Below are 14,389 nucleotides of genomic sequence, written 5' to 3'. Positions count from 1 at the left end.
GAGTGGGCCGCGTCGTTTCCGCGCATTTTCCGGGAGGCCGCCCCATGCCCCGGGCGAGAAAGGGCCCTGGGCCACGGAGAGCAGGGTGGTCCACACGTCTGCCCAACGCCGGCCAATTCTCACGAGCGTTCTGCCCAAACCAATCCCGGTTTGGGCAGAACGCTCGTGAGAATTGGCCGGAAAACGCCCGCCGAAGTCATTCAGGCGCCGCACGTCTGCTGGACCGCGCCCCCCACCTCCCGGGCCTTGAAGGGCTTTGTGAGTGCCCGCACCTGATCTCTGCCAAGAGGCTCTCCGCGAGACGGACTGCGGCGAGGCCAATGCCTGCGGATCCTCTGCCTGCGGGGGTCCCTGCCCTGGCTCTATATTATAGGCCCAGGCCATCACGAAGCCCGGGCTCGAACGCTCGCCTGCTTCCCCAGCCTTCTGCTTCCAGGGTCCTGTCCTTCGTGGCCTGCATATCGGGAACCCTGAGTCTAGCCGTCACCCATCTCCCAACCACCCAGGCGCCAACGGCGCCTTCTGGCGCATCGGAGAACCCTCGGAGTGAGATAAACCTGCGTGCCCAAAATGGGATCATCCCCATCCTTGGGCGCCCCATCTTCCCGACAGACGGAGGCTCTGGTTCGCCCGACACCCGTCTTTCAACTCTGCTCCGGGAATGCTCCATGGCACCGGTGCCCCCAGGTTGGCCGCGTCTCCTCCGTGCGATTTAAGGGCGGCAGCAACATGCCCTGGGCGAGAAAGGGCCCTGGGCCATTGAGAGCAGGGTGGTCCACAGGGCCGCCGAACGCTGGCCAAATCTCCCGAACCTTCTGCCCAAACCAATCCTGGTTTGGGCAGAACGTTCGGGAGAATTGGCCAGAAAACGCCCAGCGAACTTGCTTTGGGTGCCGCTCGTCTGCACGGCCGCCCCCCCAGGCCTGGCCCTGCATCGCGAGTACTCGTGCCTGAACCCTGCCTAGAAGCCCTCCACGAGGCAGGGTGCGGCATGCCAACGCCTGATGATCCTCGGCCAGCGGGGGTCCCGTCCTTGGTGCTATACCATGGGGCCGGGCTCATCACGAAGCCCGGGATTCAACGCTCGCTAGCTTCCCCAGCCTTCTGCTTCCGGGGTCCTGTCCAGGTGGCCTCCATATCGAAAACCCTGAGTCCCGGCGCCACGCATCTCCCAACCACGCAGGCGCCAACGGCGCCTTCCGGCGCTTCGGACAACCCTCGCAGTGAGATAAACGTGCGTGCCCAAAATGAGGTCATCCCCATCCTTGTGCGCCCCATTTTCCCGAAAGACGTGGTCGCACGCCCGGCCGCCATCCTTCCTTCAACTCTGCTCCCAGAACGCTCCTCTGCGTCGGCGCACCTGGGTGGGCCGCGTATTTTCCGTGCGATTTCCCGGCGGCCGCAACATGCCCTGGGCGAGAAAGGGCCCTGGGCCATGGAGAGCAGGGCGGTCCGCAGGGCTGCCCAACGCCGGCCAATTCTCACGAGCGTTCTGCCCAAAACGATCCCGGTTTCGGCAGAACGCTCGTGAGAATTGGCCGGAAAACGCCCGGCGCAGTCACCTCGGGCGACGCACGTCTGCAGGGCCGCCCCCGGGGCCTGGCTGGGCATTGTGAGTGGCCGCGCCCACACCCCGCCAAGAGGCACTCCGGGAGACGGAGATGTGGCGGGGACAAATCCTGCGCATTCTTGGCCTGCGGGGGTCCCGTCCCTGCGCTATACCATGGGTCTGGGCCCATCACAGGAGCCTGGGATTCGAAAGCTCGCTCGCTTCCCCAGCCTTTTACTTCCGGGGTCCTGTTCCTCGAGGCCTCCATATCGGGAACCCTGAGTCCCGCAGCCACGCATCTCCGAACAACGCAGGCGCCAACGGCGCCTCCCGGCGCTTCGGACAACCCTCGCAGTGAGAGAAACCTGAGTGCCCAAAATGAGGTCATCTCCATCTTTGGGCGCCCCATCTTCCCGAAAGACGGAGGCGCACGCCCGGCCGACATCTGTCCATCAACTCTGCTCCCGGAACGCTCCACTGCGCCGGCGCCCCCGGGTGGGCCGTGTCTTTTCCGTGCGATTTCCGGGCGGCCGCAACATGCCCTGGGCGAGAAAGGGCCCTGGGCCCTGGACAGCAGGGCGATCCCCAGGGCTGCCCAACGCCGGCCAATTCTCACGAGCGTTCTGCCCAAACCGATCCCGGTTTGGGCAGAACGCTCGTGAGAATTGGCCGCAAAACGCCCGGCGATGTCACTTCGGGCGCCGCACGTCTGCTGGTTCGCCGCCCCCCCGGGACCTGGCTGGGCATTTTGAGTGCCCGTGCCCGCACCCCACCAAGGGGCACTATGCGAGACGGACAGTGGCGAAGACAACTTCTGCGGATTCTCGGCCTGCGGGGGTCCCCTCCCTGGCTCGATACCATGGGTCCGGGCCCATCACGAAGCCCAGGCTCGAACGCTCGCTCGCTTCCCAAGCCTTCCTAATTCCGGGGTCTTGTTCCTCGTGGCCTCCATATCAGGAACCCTGAGTTCCGCAGCCAGGCATCTCCCAACCAATCAGGCGCCAAAGGCACCTCCCGGCGCTTCGGACAACCCTCGGAGTGAGAGAAACCTGCGTGCCCAAATGAGGTCATCCCCATCCTTGGGCAACCCAACTTTCCCGAAAGACGGAGGCGCACGCCCTGGCGCCATCCGTCCTTCAACTCTGCTCCAGGAACGCTCCACTGTGCCAGCACCCCCGGATGGGCCCTTCTTTTCCGTGCGATTTCCTGGTGGCCGCAACATGCCCTGGCGATAAAGGGCCCTGGGCCCTGGAGAGCAGGGCGATCCCCAGGGCTGCCCAACGCCGGCCAATTCTCACGAGCGTTCTGCCCAAACCGATCCCGGTTTGGGCAGAACGCTCGTGAGAATTGGCCGGAAAACGCCCGGCGAAGTCACCTCGGGCGCCGCACGTCTGCAGGGGCCGCCCCCCGGGGCCTGGCTTGGCATTGTGAGTGGCCGCGCCCACACTCCCGCCAAGAGGCACTCTGGGAGACGGACTGCGGCGAGGCCAACGCCTGATGATCCTCGGCCAGCGGGGGTCCCGTCCTTGGTGCTATACCATGGGGCCGGGCTCATCACGAAGCCCGGGATTCAACGCTCGCTCGCTATCCCCAGCCTTCTGCTTCCGGGGTCCTGTCCCAGGTGGCCTCCATATCGAAAATCCCTGAGTCCCGGCGCCACGCATCTCCCAACCACGCAGGCGCCAACGGCGCCTTCCGGCGCTTCGGACAACCCTCGCAGTGAGATAAACGTGCGTGCCCAAAATGAGGTCATCCCCATCCTTGTGCGCCCCATTTTCCCGAAAGACGTGGTCGCACGCCCGGCCGCCATCCTTCCTTCAACTCTGCTCCCAGACGCTCCTCTGCGTCGGCGCACCTGGGTGGGCCGCGTATTTTCCGTGCGATTTCCCGGCGGCCGCAACATGCCCTGGGCGAGAAAGGGCCCTGGGCCATGGAGAGCAGGGCGGTCCGCAGGGCTGCCCAACGCCGGCCAATTCTCACGAGCGTTCTGCCCAAAACGATCCCGGTTTCGGCAGAACGCTCGTGAGAATTGGCCGGAAAACGCCCGGCGCAGTCACCTCGGGCGACGCACGTCTGCAGGGCCGCCCCCCGGGGCCTGGCTGGGCATTGTGAGTGGCCGCGCCCACACTCCGCCAAGAGGCACTCCTGGGAGACGGAGTGTGGCGGGGACAATCCTGCGCATTCTTGGCCTGCGGGGGTCCCGTCCCTGCGCTATACCATGGGTCTGGGCCCATCACGGAGCCCTGGGTTCGAAAGCTCGCTCGCTTCCCCAGCCTTTTACTTCCGGGGTCCTGTTCCTCGAGGCCTCCATATCGGGAACCCTGAGTCCCGCAGCCACGCATCTCCGAACAACGCAGGCGCCAACGGCGCCTCCCGGCGCTTCGGACAACCCTCGCAGTGAGAGAAACCTGAGTGCCCAAAATGAGGTCATCTCCATCTTTGGGCGCCCCATCTTCCCGAAAGACGGAGGCGCACGCCCTGGCGCCATCCGTCCTTCAACTCTGCTCCCGGAACGCTCCACTGTGACGGAGCTCCCATGTGGGCTGTGTCCGGGCAGCCGCCCCATGCTCCAGGCGAGAAAGGGCCCTGGGCCACGGAGAGCAGCGCGGTCCGCAGGGCTGCCCAACACGGGCCAATTCTCACGAGCGATATACCCAAACTGATCCCATTTTGGACAGAACGCTAGAGAGAATTAGGCGGAAAACGCTCGGCGAACTCGCTTTGGGCATCGCACGTCCGCAGGCCTCCCCCCCACCCTGGGCCTGGCCCGGCATTGCGAGAGCCTGCCCCCGAACCCCGCCAAGGAGCCCTCCGCGAGGCCGGTTGTGAAGAGGCTGACGCCTCCTGATCCCCGGCCTGTGGGGGTCCCATCCCTGGCACTGTACCATGGGGCCGGGCCCGCCACGAAGCCCGAGCTCGAACCCTCGCCTGCTTCCCCAGCCTACTGCTTCCGGGGTCCTGTCCTTCGTGCCCTCCATATCGGGAACCCTGAGTCCCGCAGCCACGCATCTCCGAACAACGCAGGCGCCAACGGCGCCTCCCGGCGCTTCGGACAACCCTCGCAGTGAGAGAAACCTGAGTGCCCAAAATGAGGTCATCTCCATCTTGGCGCCCCATCTTCCCGAAAGACGGAGGCGCACGGCCCGGCCGACATCTGTCCATCAACTCTGCTCCCGGAACGCTCCACTGCGCCGCGCCCCCGGCTGGGCCGTGTCTTTTCCGTGCCATTTCCGGGCGGCCGCAACATGCCCTGGGCGAGAAAGGGCCCTGGGCCCTGGACAGCAGGGCGATCCCCAGGGCTGCCCAACGCCGGCCAATTCTCACGAGCGTTCTGCCCAAACTGATCCCGGTTTGGGCAGAACGCTCGTGAGAATTGGCCGCAAAACGCCCGGCGATGTCACTTCGGGCGCCGCACGTCTGCTGGTTCGCCGACCCCCCCGGGACCTGGCTGGCATTTTGAGTGCCCGTGCCCGCACCCACCAGGAAGCTCTATGTGAGGCAGGCTGCGGTAAGGCCGACGCCTCCTGCTAATCCTAGGCCTGCGGGGGTCCCCTCCCTGGCGCTGTCCCATGGGGCCGGGCCCGCCACGAAGCCCGGACTCGAAATTTCACCTGCTTCCCAGCCTTCCACTTCCAGAGTCCTGTCCCTCGGTACCTCCATCTGGGGAACCCTGAGTCCCGTGGCCACGCCTCCCCCTCCCACCCCAGCGCCAACAGTGCCTTTCGGCGTTTCGGACAAGCCACGGAGCGAGACAAACCTGCATGCCCCAACTGCGGTCAGCCCCATCCTTGGGAGCCCCATGCACCCGAAAGACGGAGGTGTAGGCCCAGCCACCACCCATCCTTCAACTCTGCTCCGGGAACGCTCCCCTGCACCGGGGACCCCGGGTGGTCCACGTCGTTTCTAAGCATTTTCTGGGCAGCCACCCCATGGCCCGGGAGACAAAGGGCCCTGGGCCACGGAGAGCAGGGCAGTCCACAACGCTGCCCAACACCGGCCAATTCTCACGAGTGTTCTGCCCAAACCAGTCCAGGTTTGGGCAGAACGCTCGTGAGAACTGGCCGGAACACGCCCAGCGAACACGCTCGGGCGCCGCACATCTGCAGGGCCGCACCCCCAGGCCTGGCCTGGCATCGGGAGCACTCGCGCCTGAAACCCGCCAGAAACCCCTCCACAAGGCAGGCTGATACAAGGCCAACACCTCCTGCTCCTCGGCTTCCGGGGGTACCCTCCCTGGCGCTGTCTCATGGGGCCCGGCCAGATCCAAAGCCTGGGCTCGAACCCTTGCCTGCTTCCCCAGCCTTCCATTTCTGGGGTCCTGTCCCTCGGGGCCTTCATCTGGGGAACCCTGAGTCCTGCGCCATGCCTTCCCCTCCCACCCCGGTGCCAACGGTGCCTTTCGGCGCTTTGGACAAGCCTCGGAGCGAGAGAAACATTCGTGCCCCCTCTGAGGTCCACCCCATCCTTGGGCGCCCCAGCTGCCCAAAAATTCGGAAGTGCACGCCTGGCCACCACCCGTACCTCAACTCTGCTCCAGGAATGCTCCCCTGCGCTGGCCCCTGGGTGGGCCGCGTGGTCTCGGCGCGTTTTCCGGGCAGCCGCCCAAAGCCCTGGGCAAGAAAGGGCCCTGGGCCACGGGGAGCAGGGCGGTCCGCAGGGCTGCCCAACACCGACCAATTCTCACGAGCATTCTGCCCAAACCAATCCCAGTCCCCTCTCTGGCACTGTCCTATGGGGCCGGGCCCACCCCGAGGCCCGGGCTACAACCCTTTCTGCTACCCCAGCCTTCCGCTTCCGGGGTCCTGTCCCTAGTGCCTCCATCTGTGGTACCCTGAGTCCCGCGCCACGCCTCCCCCTCCCACCCCGGTGCTAACGGTGTCTTTTGGCACTTCGGACAAGCCTCGGAGCAAGAGAAACCTGCGTGCCCCCACTGAGGTTAGCCCCATCCTTGGGCACCCTTATCACCTGAATAGACAGAGTCGCTCGGCCGGCTGCCACCCGTCCCTCAACTCTGCTCCAGGAATGTTCTCCTACCCCTGCATATTGGCCTTTTTTCCTTGTGGATGCCACCTGCCCTGAAATTTAAGTGACCTTGGCCACTGGCGTCACGTTGGTCCTCAGGGCCCCTCAATTCCGGCCAATTCCCACGAGCGTCCTCTCCATGTTGATCCCGAGTTGGAGCAGAACCAGCCTGGTCTCTCTTGTAAACCACCTCTACCCTCGTTGTTTTCCCTGCCCACAAACCCAGATTCTGCCTCACTGCAGGATCCATTTCCTGAAGTCAACCCCAAAGGGAGCCCTCTCGGCACTGGCAGATGGTGCAGCCATTCCCCATGTCCATCACCCTAAACCTAAGTCGTGTTTTCAAGCTTCCTTCGACAGGGGCGTGTCTCGCAAACTCTCTGGCTTGGGAAACCTGAAGTCACACCGTAGGAGTCCGCCAGCCACCTAGCAGGTCACCAGTCTGTTTGGAGATGCACAGGGCCATCAGAGCCAGTGAAAAATGCTGTGTCCCCATGAGTCCTCACCCACGTTCTGCTGCCCCCCGGAGCATGATGCTCCACCTGACCACCATCCTCATCTTGGCTCCTCGAGGATCCAACCTCCAGATCAGCAGTTCGGATATGCAACACCCCTACCTCAGCTCTCTTCAGGGACCCCTGTCAGCTCTAGGCAGACCTGGAACACCCCTGCTTGCCAAAAACTCTGGGTTCCCCTTCCCCTCTCCTTCTTCTCGATGGACATCGGCCCAAGGCTTCCTTGACAAAGGGGGAAGGCTACCTCTTGACTGCTTCACACTTCCTTTCCTCTTCTTCCTTGTTTCTCTCCACTTACTTTTGTACAAGGGCAAACTGCAAGGAACATATCCATGGAACATGGACATGCTCTGACATCTGAAACTTCCTGGCAGCTCTCTGAGGGTGCCTTATGCAAACAGAATCTAGTGGATCGTAACACAGTATGTTTGCTAATGATCATCAAGACAACGAGAGCGAAAATCACTCCATTTTTACCTCCATCTTCATGAAGTAGAACACAGTCTTCTTTCCTTCCTTCACTTCCATTCCAATTCCAATGTGGGGCAACGGGTCACAGTGCTGACTGAGTAGGGGTCTGATTCCAGCAATTCTTACCACCATTCCTGAGCATGGGGAAACAGAGGCTTCAGCTCAACACTCTGTCCAGGAACAACAAGCAGCCGCACCTCATGTTTCCTGCAGCCCCTCACCACTGCTCTCAGAACCAGCAGGCTGCACAGTCAGCTATTCTGGTATGTTGGCCACGGCAGCTCGCCACTGACCCCGCTGGGGGCAAGCAGCATTGCACCCTACCATGCTCCTGGGAACCACAACTCACCACGCCGTCCAGTGGCATGAATCGGTACTGCCGAGCATACCACAGATGCCTAAGGCAGCTCCGAAAAGCCTCTGTAGGTTTAAAACCCCATTGACTCTGTTCCTGCAGATGGGGACTTCGAGGCCAACCCGACCAATCCATAGGCCACCAAAGCGGAACCGGTGAGGTCGACGCCTCCTGCTCCTCGGCCGGCAGGGGTCCCCTCCCTGGTGCTGTCCCATAGGGCCAGGCCCGTCCTGAGGCCCGGGCTCGAAACCTTGCCTGCTTCCCCAGCCTTCCGCTTCCGGGGTCCTGTCCCTCGGGGCCTCCATCTGGGGAACCCTGAGTCCCGCACCACGCCCCCCCCTCCCACCCGGCGCCAACGGTGCCTTTCGGCACTTCGGACAAGTCTGGGAGCAAGAGAAACCTTCGTGCCCCCACTGAGGTGAGCCCCATCCTTGGCCACCCCATTGGCTTGTAAAGTCCTTGTTGGATGCTTGGCCACAACCCCTGCCTCTATTGTGATCCTTAAAAGCTCCTCTACACCATCGTCTTGGTGTGTTATTCTGGTGTACGCCACCTGCCCCGAGTTTGAAAGGAACTCGGCCACCAGAGATAGGGCCGTCCTCAGGGCCGCTCAACTCTTGCCAATTATCACAAGCATTCTCTCCTAGTTGATCCAGATTTTGGAGCGGATGTAACCTGGTCTTTCTTGTAAACCACCCCCACCCTCATTGGTCACCCTGGGCAGAAACCCAGATTCTGCTGTACTGCAGGACCCATTTCCTGAAGTCAATCCTGATGGGAGCCCTCTCGGTGCTGGCAGATTGGAGCAGCCATTCCCCAAAGCCATAACCCTAACCCTATGTTCCGTTCTCAATCTTCCTTCAACAGGGGCCTGTCCCACAATCTTTCTGGCTTGGGAACCCTGAATTCACACTGTAGGAGTCCACCTGCCACCTCATAGGTAACCAGTCTGTTTGGAGCTGCACGGGGCCATCAGAGCCAGTGAAATATTGTGTGTCCCCATGAGTACTCCCCAACGTTTTGCTGCCCCCCGGAGCATGATGTGCCACCTGACCACCATCCTCAACTCAGCTCCTCGGGAATCCAACTTACAGATCAACAGTTCCAGCATGCCACACCCCTACCTCAGCTCTCCTCAGGGACCCCTGTCATCTCTAGGCAGACCTGGAACCCCCTGCTTGTGGAAAAGCTCTGGGATCCCCTCTCCTTCTTCTCGATGGACATCAGCCCAAGGCTTCCTTGACGAAGGGGGAAGGCTACCTCTTCTGCCTTATTTCTCTCCACTTACCTTTGTACCTGGGCAAACTGAAAGGAACATATCCATGAAACATGGACATGCTCTGACATCTGAATCTTCCTGGCAGCTTTCTGAGGGCTCCTTATGCAAACAGAATCTAGTGTTTCATAACACAGTGTGTTTGCAAATGATCATCAAGAGAACAAGAGAGCGAAAATCACTCCATTTTTACCTCCCTCTTCATAAAGTAGAACATGGTCTTCTTCTTTCCTTCCTTCACTTCAATTCCAATTCATTTCCATGCAGTGTTTGTTCCTTTGCTTCAGGGGTAGGATTTCCTTGCCTGCACAGAACACCCAGAGCTCATCACAACGAGTGCCCTCCCTAAGAGCCATTACCCATTGAATCCTTCCCCTCCACACCCCTGCTCTCTAGCTGCCCTCGGTTGGTGTTCTATGTTTGAGTCTCTTTCCTCATTGACCTATCTTTCTCCCCTCACTATGTTTTCTTTCTGAAATTTCACAGAGGTCAAATTATAGGCTATGGGTCATTTCTTACTGATATGGCTTAGCCAAATCCACTCTAAATCCATCCACATCCTTGCAAATGATAAGATTTCATTCTTTCTGAACCTGGATTCTATTCCATTGAGAATATGTGACAGATTAGATATCTACATTCATATATATACATATATAGATAGAAAGATAGATAGATAGATCGTTCATCAGCGAATGGACATTGGGACTCCCTCCATCGATTCGCTATGGTTGAAAATGCTGGTGTCCATATCACGGTGCTTGTACCCCATTGAATGTGCATTTCTGTGCCCTTGAGGGAAATACCTAGGAGGGCAGTTGTTGTATCCTAGGGTTGTTCAGCTTTTAGCATTTGGAGGAACCACCATGCTCTTTCCCAGAGTGGCTGCAAAAACCCGCAAGCCCACCGACAGTTCAGGAAGGTTCCACTGGAAGCAGAACATTCCCTGCCAGCAATTTTCTAAGGAGGAAACAGAAAACCTGGGGGATAACGTGACTCGGACAGCGGCTGGCAAGCAGACCCAGAAATTCACCCCAGAGTTCCTGATGTCATGCCCTGGGAAGCCATCAGAATGCTTCTATCCGGTGGAATTCCCAAAGACTCGCCTTTTGACTTCACCACCCATGAAACTGCAGAGAAAGGATGCCATGGCCAACTCTCTAGAGTGTCCACCGAGTGAAACTAGAAAGTCAAGCTTCCCTTTTCAATCGTCCAAGGCTCCTTGGAATCCTTTTGAACGTTCCCTCTGCCCTCCTCAGAACTCTTTGGATAAAAAAGACAGATCCATTAGGATCCATCCCCTTGGACAAAGGAGAAGCCATACTCCAAGCCTCTCTCTGACCACAAACAGACACCTCACTCTAGATGCTGGCCATTCCACCACAGGCTAGGACTCATGGAATCAACACTTCATCCTTCAATGAAGGAACACTTCCTAGGTCCAAAACACACACTAAGTCCATCTCATCTTCCTTTTCAAATCCAAGGGATTGCCTAGGAAAGAGATTTTCCAAATACCTCTGTGAGCCAGAAACAGGCAGAGAAAATGAGATCCCCTGCCAGGTGCTCCCTGCAAGGAAACTCAGGAACCCTAGCACCCACACTCCATGGCTGACAGCTGCGTTCGTGTGACTTTTTGGCTCCACTGGAGATGAGAGAAAAACCAGTACGTTTGGGGTGAAAGAGAAGTTTTACCTCTCATGCTGGCATGGATGTGCCACTGTGCCCCACAGGCCTGCTGTTCTCTCTGAATGCTGACGTCCTGGGACAAGCTGCATGACAGATTCAGAAGCTGATTTCCAAACTTCAGGTCTCGTGGAGCCAGAGCGAAGATGGGTTGTCAGGTGCAGATAAGAAGGCTCCTCCCACCTAAAGCCTACACACCTGCTCCGATTCCTGGGTGAAGGAGAGACACATGCTTGTTTCTTAAGTGGTCATTCACTTCCTTCTCAAGCTGGCCAATGCCCTTGCCCTTTTTGGAGAAGCAAATAGACTCTTCCAAACAGAAACTCAACTCCTCGGTTCCAAAGGCACCATGAGTTGAGTTGGGTTTCTCCGGGAATGAAAGTTTTGTTCCCCCACCAGGAGGACAATCCTGAACCATCCTAACAGCACATTCCCATCCAACCTGGGGCAACAGGGCCCAGTGCTGACTGAATGGGGGCCTTGCTCCAGCAATTCTTACCACCACTCTTGAGCCTGGGGAAACAGAGTCTTCAGCTCTGTCCTGGAAAAATAAGCTGCAGTGCCTCAGGTTTCTGGGTCTCTCACCCAGCACCTCACCACTGCTCTCAAAGCCAGCGGGGCTGCACAGACTCTTCTTCTGGTGTGTTTGCCACAGCAGCTCACCGCTGCCTCCAGTGTGGCAAGCAGCATTGCACCATACCATGCTCTTGCTCACCACAGCTCACCACGCCCTCCAGTGGCATGAATCTGCACTGCCGAGCCTTCCAAAACAATGCAGCTCCCAAACCCTCCACAGCTCTAAAGCCACACTGACACTGTCCCTCCAGATTGGGACATCTAGGCCAACCCCACCAGTCCACAGGCCACCCAAGTGGAAATGGTGCGGAATACCCTCAGAGCGAGAGAAACCTTAGTACCTCCACTGAGGTCAGCCCAAACTATCCACGCCCCAGCAGCACGAAAAGTGGGAGGCAGATGCCCAGCCACAACCCCTCCCTCAACTCTGCTCCGGGAAATTTCCTATGTGCCAGGTGGGCGACGTCGTCTCGGCGTGTTTTCCAGGTGGCCACAACATGCCCCAAGCGTAAAAGGGCCCTCGGCCACGGGGGACAGGTCAGTCACAGGGCTGCCCAACGCCGGCCAATTCTCAAGAGCATTCTGCCAAATCCATCCCGATTTGGGGAGAACGCTCATGAGAATTGGCTGGAAAACGTCCAGCAATCTCGCTTCAGGCGCCCACCTCCTGGGCCTGGCCAGGGATCGAGAGGGGTCGTGGCTGAACCCCACCAGAAAGCCCTCTGGGAGTCAGGCTCCAGCGAGGCCAACGCCTCCTGCTCCTCAGCCTCTGGGGGTCCCCTCCCTGGCACTGGCCGATGGGGCCCAGCCCGCCCAGAGGCCCAGGCATGAACCCTCGCCTACTGTGTCAGCCTTCTGTTTCCAGGGTCCTGTCCCTTGGGGCCTATCATTGGGGAACCCTGAGTCCCGCGCCACGAGTCCCCCTACCACTCTGGCACATAGGGTGCCTTTCCGAGCAGGGGAAAATCCTCAGAGCAAGAATAACCTTTGTGCCCACTCTGAGGCCAGCCCCATCCTTGGGCATCCCAGCACCCCAAAAAGTTGGAGGCAGACGGCCAGCCACAACCCCTCCCTCAACTCTGCCCCAGGAAAGCTCCCCTATGCCAGGGCACCCGGCTGGGCTGCATCATTTCGGCGCATTTTCCGGCCGTCCATGACATGCCCCAAGAGAGAAAGGGCCCTTGGTCACGGGGCACAGGGCAGTCTGCAGGGCTTTCCAATGCTGGCCAATTCTCCTGAGCGTGTCCCACACGTGTCCCGCACGTGTCCCACACGTGTCCAAGGAGAATCACTGTAATGACCTGGAATGCAGGCCTGACCTCTCCCCACACACAACTCCTAAAATTATCTTGCCATGAAGCACTCACCTTATCCAAAGAAGGGTCATAATTTAAAATGTTTGTATAATACTAGCTAAATGAAAAGGAGATAGAACAAAAGACTGAGAGACAGAGCAGGAAAAAACGAGTGGCAAATGAAGTACACTCACCAGAAATATCTCTCCATGGAACAGACGCAAAATGGGACCAAATATAAAATCACAAATTTAAACATTTCCGGAAGGACTTACTCCAGAAAACAAGAACGGAATGAGGACAAGCAAGAGCTCATGGTAAGGCTAGTAAGAAAGTAAGACATGAAAGATGAGCTGGCAGAGAAGAGATGAGCTGAGAAGAGAATTGGAATGAGTCACTGTAGGGAATGTTGAGGCCCAGCATGGGCAACGGGGGGCAAATAAAATGAAATTATTATTCGTGGCAGAGGTCAGTCATGTAAATTTATACCTAGGCTCAGCCTTATGAACTCTGGCTTGCTTTATTTGGATCCCAGCATGGCTGGTCTATGTCTTCTGTCTTTTGTCCTTTAGTGCAGTTTCATACTACTGTATCCTATTGGCTGACTGCTGGCCTAGTTCCTCTTCAGTTTTGATAGCGGGTATCTTCTGCTTCTGTTTTGCTTCCCTCTCTCTGCAGCTTGTCTCATCTCATCATTCAGCAAATATTTTCTGAGTACCTGCCATGGGACCGCCAGGTACTTGGCCAGGCACCGGGGACTTGGCAGTAAACAATTTAGACATTTCCCTGCTATCATGGTCCTTACAGTCTGATAAGGCACACGAATCCCCAAAACAAATAAATACACATTCGTGCAGTGAAGAGGGTGCTCATAAAGGAAAACTTAATTTCATTTTAAAGAGAGAAGGTGCTAAGTTACCAGTGCTTCTCAGTTTAAAGGGAATAAGCGCATCACCTAGCGGTGGACCTTCTTCATTCTGGAAAAATCTCCTGAGAAGCCTCACTCAACTATAAACCAAAAGGCCGAAAGACACCCTCTTCCTGGGAGAAGGTGTCACAGGAACTTGGCTGTGTTGTAATAGCCAGTCCACTTAAACCGTTGGAATGCAGAGCCCTGAGGGCTCCGGGAAGAGGGTGAGCAAACACGCATGAAGACCAAGGAGACATTCTCTCCTGCCACTAAAGAGAGCTCTGCCAGGAGTAACTGCTCAAAGGATTTGTAAAAACTACCCTCTTGTTTACTGGAGAGTTGACATGTGAAATAGATTTTAAAAAAACAACTAAAAAAATTAAGCGGATGTTCAAAACTTTCCTCATACATTTAAATAGAAAGGACTTGCATTTATGGCATGTTATAAATATTGACATTTTAAAATAAAGCCTATGTCATTTTTAAGGATGCCTAATGGGATAGAAATACATTAGCGTTCCGACATTCACTGCTAGACATTTGTACTTGACCTTCAAATTCTGCAGCCCAAGTGTAATATTGTGCTACTTGGGTTAAACTATAACCAGGTCAGCAAGAATTTCTAAACTACAGAGCCTGGGCAGTCGGCTAACATTGGGAAGGTCACAGGCCTGGGGCCTCTACCTGTCCTCCTCATTTCAATCCATCCCTGGGGTGCTGCTAATTAGCATAAA

The sequence above is a fragment of the Mustela erminea genome, chromosome 3 (genome assembly GCF_009829155.1).
Source record: "Mustela erminea isolate mMusErm1 chromosome 3, mMusErm1.Pri, whole genome shotgun sequence".
NCBI lineage: Eukaryota > Metazoa > Chordata > Mammalia > Carnivora > Mustelidae > Mustela > Mustela erminea.
Note: the sequence above shows the minus strand (reverse complement) of the source record.